This window comes from Seriola dumerili, unplaced genomic scaffold (assembly GCF_002260705.1).
Source record: "Seriola dumerili isolate Sdu_G_001 unplaced genomic scaffold, Sdu_1.0 BDQW01000002.1, whole genome shotgun sequence".
Lineage (NCBI taxonomy): Eukaryota > Metazoa > Chordata > Actinopteri > Carangiformes > Carangidae > Seriola > Seriola dumerili.
In genome coordinates this window covers 12,264,652-12,271,234 of record NW_019174257.1, presented here as the reverse complement: position 1 = coordinate 12,271,234, position 6,583 = coordinate 12,264,652, and the positions used below count along the sequence as shown (strand labels likewise).

At 36.5% G+C, this 6,583-nt stretch overlaps 1 long non-coding RNA gene across 1 annotated transcript; it reads left to right on the top strand.

Annotated features, from left to right (window-relative positions):
• The first annotated feature begins 112 nt into the window (after positions 1-112).
• Positions 113-1,342, top strand: LOC111216810. Its single transcript, XR_002664933.1, has 3 exons — positions 113-288; positions 384-569; positions 1,267-1,342. It is a non-coding gene; the product is annotated as an uncharacterized LOC111216810 (long non-coding RNA).
• Positions 1,343-6,583: the final 5,241 nt, after the last annotated feature.

Sequence of the window (6,583 nt, the reverse complement as noted above, 5' to 3'; positions counted from 1 at the left end):
TTTTTTAAAAGTGCAAGTATTTTGAATGGAGAAATTTTAATTAATTATTTGTTTGTAAAAATATGCAAACCTAAATGTTTTTTATTATACCAACTCTAGAGAAAAGCAAGTGTGGACCACTTCCTGTAATTCCTAATAGGGAAGTGACATCTCAGCGTAACAAATATGGGCAAGGTGAAAGTGTCCCAATTATTTGTAAGGAAGGATACATCGCTCAGATTAATCACGTAACGTGTGTTGAGGGAAAATGGCATTCAGATGGAACATCACTCAAAACAATCTGTGCACGTGAGTCACCTTCAGTCTTATTTTATCAGATGTAGGCGTTTATAAAGAGATTATGATGTAAAACCTAACACTGAATATGTTTTCATTTCTTGCAGCTATTGCCAGTCACTGTTCTCCCCCGCCTAAAGTTGAAAATGCTGTTGCTGTGACTTCATACCAGAGGGAATACTTGTCTGGCTCTGAAGTAACTTATCGATGCCGTGATCATTATACAATGGAAGGAGACGCCACAATTATATGCAACAATGGGCAATGGGAGGAGAAGAACATTACATGCACACGTACGTACATCCAAAAGCATTTTACAAAGTAACTCGCAGAAAGCCTTAAGAAGATTTACAACATAGTAGTCCACAATATAGTACAAAATCGAGAAGCAAAATTCAAGATTTCACAAATCAATTTATATGATCACTAATCTCAATTCTCATGTCTCGGTGTGTAATCAGTCCTTTTGTTTAGTCCTTAACAAGCAGCTACAAACAACACGTTGCAGCAAAACACTGAAAGTTTAGTCTTTTCACTAACTGTTTCAAAACTGTTGTGTAACAACTGTAAATGACATCATGGCATCTTGTTTTCATTCTGCCGGTTTGCTTCCCTTCCTCTCTGTGCTCACATGAACAGTATTTTAGTTCAATTGGACTCCCAATGAAGCTGTTCTCATTTACATGTTTTTATGTTTCTGTTGTTCTTTCAAATAGTGACCAGTCTGACTCTGTGTTGTGTGTGCATTAGCCTGGCTGTTCACAACAGAAGCGAATTTCTCTGCACCAGTCAACAAATGATTTTGACCCACTGCTCTTTTTACAATCTCACGTAGCACTGATCTTTATATCAACCTCATGAATTTAGAACCTTGAGCTTTTTATGTTCCTGGATAAACAAAAACCATAAATGTTACGTAGAACTGGATGCATGATTTACACCCATCGTTTGTTGAGATGTGATACTGAACACAGAAATCTTCTCTCACAGCTCCCACTCTGGAACAGTGATGCAGATTTTCCTCGAGGTCCAAAAAAGTCTCAGTGAAAATTCCCCCCCCCCCCCTCAGAATTTCATATGGCTCGTATGAACAGCATATTCTGTTTGGATATTTTGAATTTGCCCTTTTTCCGAATTTAGCATTTTCTGATTAACACACTGGATATGAATATTATTATGTTTTATGTTGTGTTTTATGACCGTTCTTTGCACATGTATACAGCAGGTTTGGATGGGCACATTATGAAATATTTGTATAACAGTTTTTTGTAGAATCATTAAAGTTTAAGTAAACTGTGTAGTCAAAGAATCTAATCAAATTGATTATGACTGACTGATTGTTCCCCTGAATGATTTTTACAATGGCCTCGTACTGCAGTGTCAACACTATTGTCACATGACCACATTTACTGTGGTCATTAAAACTGGACAGAACGGTTGATATCATCAGCAGATACTCTCAATCGAGGTTTTCATAAACCAGTCGAGTGCTACATTCAAGCAAAACAGCTTATGTTTGCCTTAATGTGATGTTTTTTATTGAAACTTCCCTGGACCAACCTGTCAGGTCAAATTTAATTTGATATATCACAAATGTTTGCTCAAATTAAGTTTGATTAATTCCTCCAGGATTAACATATGGCAAGTCACTAGAGAGGAGCTCCCTTGCTGCATTTTACATAATAGGATACCTAAAAAATAAACTATGAAGGGTCTATAAATTGATTGTGTGTGTACTTATATATGTCAGCTGCTGTGTGGACTGAATTTCCTGCTCCACCTCTGCACAACAGACACAGAGAGAGAGAGAGGAGCGCCTCTCGTGGTCACTCTCCTTTATAGAAAGTAGCCATGGTCTGTCCACAATGTCACTAGTTGTGTTGTGAGGTGCTTTTTGAAAAAAAATGTCAATAAATGTGTATGTAAGCTCCTGTTTACCACTCAAGGCATCCAATCGATTACACCTCTATAACCAATCCAGCTTTAGACTTAAGTAGGACCGCCTACCTGTTTAACATACAGACACAGAAATAAACCAGTCAATCAATGTAGAAATATACAGAAATTAATAAATATACAAATGAATCAATGTAGATGAAATAAAGTAATATATAAATAAATAAATCTTGATATGCACAATTAAATGAATCATAAATGTATAAATAAATACATAATTAAATGAATATAGAAATACAGATATAAATAAATAAATGTAGAAATACATGATTAAATGTAAAAGTACAGAAAAAGCATTTTTTAATAGCATTTTTTTAAAGCATTTTTTTATTTGGCTACCAAATGTATTTATTTTGCATGTCTTTATGTATCTGATTATTTATTTCTGCATTTATTTATCTATAAACACAAAATAATTCAAATTGTCTATTATTTTCAATTTACTATAGACATCCAAATAAATCCATATTTGAATGTTGATATTAGTTAAATACTAAGTTACTGCAAAAAATACTGTTCATTTCAATGTATATTCTCACTCATTCTGTGAAGCTGTGACATGAATATAATAAAATATGAGTTGTGTCATTTAATTATTCCATAACAATCGTTTTGGCTATTTAAAATATATATGTGTGTGTGTGTGTGTGCGTGTATGTATGTGTGTGTATATGTGGGTGGGTGAGAGAGAGAGAGAGAGAGAGAGAGAGGTAAGAGGAGGGTTTAGGAGAGTTGCCAATGTTCCCGAGACTATCTTCATTGCATGTGTGTGCATTTGCACTGTGCAGAAATACTTTAATTGGACCTGTAAAACTAAAAGAGGAAGAGCAATACCTGAGCTACAAATACTCTGGTCAGCGAATAATTCCTAAATACTGCAATTCCTGGATGTTCATAATGAGACTCTTTCACCATCTTTGGTTTTTTATCCTGTGGCTGAACGTGGATGAATCTCTGCAGCAGGACGGTAAGAACATCAGATCACAAGTCCAGTTTCTCTGTGGTTGAAGACAGAAATACATCATGCAACTGATTTTGCTAAATCCTCTGTCCTAATAAAATCTGACACAGGTGAGAAAATATCACTTTTTTCAGATGGAAGCATTTTCTGTAATCAAGTGTCATTTATCAACATCAACACTAGGGGAACATCTTCTGATTTATCTGGAATGGCAGGGTTAAAGTTGCTTATCAATTTATTACATAGAAAACCTGTAGAACTGTTTTTCAAAAAGGTGCAAAAGAACAACTGTGAGATGCATCCTACTTTCATATAAGGTCCATCGTTGGCCTGCCATGGATAAAACATGTTCTCAGTTTGCTTTGTCTTTGCTTGTAAAGAGAAAACAAAAATAATTAAGGTCAGTTCCCTTTGGGGTACGAGCTGTGACAGTTTCTTTCTAGAGCAGACAGCTAACTCCAAAATGAGACACAAAATGATCATTTGACCAAGATTTTCTGAATATGCCATTGAAGCCTCAAGCCCTATGGTGGGATTTTTCTAGCCAAATGGATATTCAGTTTGGCGTTAATTGTAGTTAATAGGTTAACACTACGAGAAACGAAGTTGACAGGGCCCCTTTGTCAAGAGCATAATACATTTTCCTCAAATTAATTGTGTGGTGTTTTCATACGACACTATGATAGTAATGAAATATATTACCTGGCCAACTTGCAATGGCAGACCTCACATTATTTCCCTTGGAATTACACGTCTTGGGTTGTGTATTGTGACTCGTCCAGCCTGTGAGCTCTTCTGTGGAATTACACCATAGTAAGAAGAAAGTCTAAAGGAATAAATAACATCACAGATATGACACTGCCTAGTTATTTTCTTCTTTGTTCTTTTAGAATTTGCAAAAAGTAATGCTGCTCCATGTATCACTGTCAGGACAGGATAAGTCACTGTTACTGTTGAAGTTACTTGCAATGATGTTACCGATACGTAGGCTGAGCTACTCCTCAGCTTAGACTTTGGCTTAGGTAAACATTTGGCTTCAGCACCTATTAAAACTTGGACAGGCTTCATGTCACATGTTGCAAACTCATGGTCACTCTCACCAGGTTAATCGGCGCTTGCTGTTAACTTGGTTTTTCATGAACAAATGTCTTGGTTGTGTGTCTTTCTTCAACAGAGGTGAACTGTTCAGTACCTGTGATTGAAAATGGATATGTGTCTGGGGATATCAGAGAGTACAAACGACATGAAGTCCTGCATTTTCTTTGCAATGAGACATACAGTCCCTTTAGAAAAACACCTTCAATATGCACAAAAATAGGCACTAAAGTAGTTTGGGACCCCACACCTAAATGTGAACGTAAGTGTGAACTCAGTTATCCAAATTTATTGTTTACATCGACCTTACAGGTGAAAATCATGCTGTATAGGTTGTCTAACTAACAGAAAATATGCTTCCTTTCGCATCAAATGCAGTAACAACATGTAGAGTGTCACTGCTGCCACCTGAAGGAACCAGGTATGAACCTCCTTTCAGGAATTTGTTTTCACCTGGTGAATCAGTAAGAGTAATATGTGGAGACAAGCACAACACCTCAGAAGTCGCTACATGCAAAGATGATGGAGAGTGGACTTTCGAACCAACATGCAGTGGTATAAAACTCCATTATGAGATTGTTTTTGGTGGCTGGTCAGCATGTGATGATGGTTGCGGTTGTCTTGCTCAAATAAACAGAAAATATGTTTCATTTCACATCAAATGCAGCAATAACATGCAAACTGCCACAGGTTGCAGTCGGAGGAGCCACTTATGACCCTCCTTTCAGAAATGTGTTTCCACCTGGTGGAACAGTAAAAATAACATGTGGAGACAACTACTACATTTCCCGCCCTCAAGACACCTCAGCAGTTGCTACATGCAAAGATGATGGAGAGTGGAGTTTCACACCAATATGCAGAGGTATTAAACTCCATGGGCTTCAAACAGACTGTCTCCAGAGACACATTATGAGATTGTTTTTGGTGGTTCGTCAACACTTGATGATTTCCAATCATATCTCTTTTACTTGAGGTTAACAAGTCTCTCTCTTATTCTAGAGGACTTTTCACAGTATGGAATGTAGGTGTGCGTCTGTTTTACAAAACTTAACAACAACAATGCATTACCAGCAATGAGAACAAAAGTTACAGCCACAATGTACTAAGATTAAATGTTACGGGTTCACCAAACTGATTACAAATGATCCTTTGGAGGACATGAATGTGTGGATCAGCTTTCATACTTATCCATCCAATAGCTTCAAAGACAAGTCACTAAATGTAGATAATCTATGTAATCTATGTAAAGCTATTGGTGGCACTAGAAAAAAAGACAGAGCTTCACCAAAGTCAGTAGGATTCATCTCCTCGGGACTGTGAATGTCTGTGCAAAATTTAATGTGAATCATTAAAGTGGGTGCAAACTGTGACCTGCTATACAAAATCAAGGATTCAACAAAGTCATTATGATTTCTTTTTTGAGCACCACAAATATGAAATTACATGAAAATCTATCAAATAGTTTTTGGGTTACAGTCACAGGTTACAGGTCCAGTTATAACCAGCATGAAGTAAATTGCCACAGTGACTTGTCAATCTGGAACATTAACATTTTTATTTAGAAGATGAAATGAAGTTTTGGAATCAGTGAAGATTGTTTTGTATAAAAGTGACTATACAAACACCTGAAGGACAAGAAAAAATAAAATTTAACATTTGTTTGCTGCCTAATGACCTTGAACTCACTGCACCCAATAAGTGTCCCTCTTTCTCTGCTGCTTTTTTGACCATATTGGTCTGAATATAAGATGATCGTTATTAGACAGCCCCCCCCCCCCAATCCAAACAAAACCTACACATATTCATACCTAACCTTTACTTGTAAATTCCCTCTTAAGTTCCACATTATAAATTAACAATTACAAAAGAACAAATATGGATAAATAGAGAATCAAATAAAAAATTAATTTAATTAGAAAATGTGGAACTAAAACAGTTGCAATTACCCAACATTTGCTGTTTGCTGTCGATGTTAAGTCTACAATTCCTTTCACTTTAAAATATTTCTAGGAGAAGTGTTATTCGGGGCATTTTGCTTTATCACCAGCTGCTCTCAAACTGCGGACTTTGCAAACTCATGGTCACTCTCACATCAGGTTAATCAGTGCTTGCTGTTAATTTGGTTTTTCATGAACAAATGTCTTGGTTGTGTGTTTTTCTTGGACAGAGGTGACATGTCCGGTACCAGTGATTGAAAATGGATATGTGCTTGGAAATATCCAAGAGTACAAACAACATGAATACTTGGAATTTGAGTGCAATCCGACATATAAGCGCTCTGAGGCCAGAGATCCA